The following is a 1,332-nucleotide window of genomic DNA, read 5'->3' as shown; positions in this document are numbered from 1 at the left end:
CATGTGTAATTGAGGGATTTTTATTCTCTAACGAAGTGATTCTGTATGTACTGGTTTATGATGGTTTGAAGGAATTTAATCATCACTTTTGCTGAAGGTCTGATGTACATGTATTTCATAGCATGAAAAGCGTCAAAACAAAATCTGTTTATTCATTATACATGTACAAGTGCTTATTTCATTTTTTTGTCTTTGCAGTTAAAAGGGGCTTGATGGTCATGGCCATTTTTAGACTGTATTGATCTCCGTTAGAAGACGATCATGGGATCTTTATAAAAAAAATATAGGAAAATATCCAAATTTTAAAAGTAAATTATATGGAATTTTTCTTTACTTAATAATAGGTACGTTATAGCAAACAGAATCATATCTGATACAGATAATTTCATGCAGACCTAATGGTTAAATTTGTTGACCATCCAATTGCCCTTAATTAACATAAATTTTGCAGTAGTAGCCCTATATTACAAAAGTTTGAATGTATTTTGAATAGAATTTTATAATTTAATTTTCTTTTCGATGCGTGATATAATCATACTTAATATACATGTATTGAAATTTTCTTATAGGGACCGTGGAGATTTCTTTCACTAAGTCTCTTTTAGAAAAATTGAGCATTATATCACCAATTATCCTTAACAAGTTTCCTTTTACAAATGTGGCAAAAATTCAGACCAATTTTTTTTTTAAAGATTCCTATTCTAGGCACCTAGCACTATAATTTCAATGTAAGATTTAATTATTTACCAATATTTCTTTTCATTTCCTTGAATTTTTCTTATGCTGGAGAGGGGGGGGGGACTCCTTCAAATTTTGACGTAGCATTATAAACTTCTATATTTATCATTATGCACATTGAAAATGAAAAAATAAAATTTGAAGTCAAATCGTGTCTAAGTCCCTTTAACCATCAGGTCTTCCTGAAATTTTTAAGATATGAATTGTTAAGCCATAAACCATAATTTAGTAAAGAAACAATCAATATATTCTACCTTTTGAATTTGGGTATTTTCCTTTATTTTGATGTGGAGCTCTTCTTTTAAAGGAGATCAATACAGTCTATAAAAGTCAACGATCATCCAGCCCCCTTAATGAAGATTAAATTACATATACTCTAAAAAGGGCCACAACAATTGAGTCTTCTAAAGTATTGTCCCTCGAAATTCTCTACTATCAAATATTAAAATGCTTTCAAAAAATAAACACAACAGATGGTTAAAAAGCAAACGATTTCAAGTTGGGAAGTCAATATAAAGCCCATAGATTTTATCAATTTTTTTTAGGGAATAAAATAACTATTAATTTTGCTTGGACATAGAAAGTTATGGTAGT

This window comes from Crassostrea angulata, chromosome 6 (assembly GCF_025612915.1).
Source record: "Crassostrea angulata isolate pt1a10 chromosome 6, ASM2561291v2, whole genome shotgun sequence".
In the NCBI taxonomy this organism is placed as follows: Eukaryota; Metazoa; Mollusca; class Bivalvia; order Ostreida; family Ostreidae; genus Magallana; species Magallana angulata.
The sequence above is the reverse complement of the archived record's forward strand: the minus strand, read 5'-3'. Positions refer to the sequence as shown.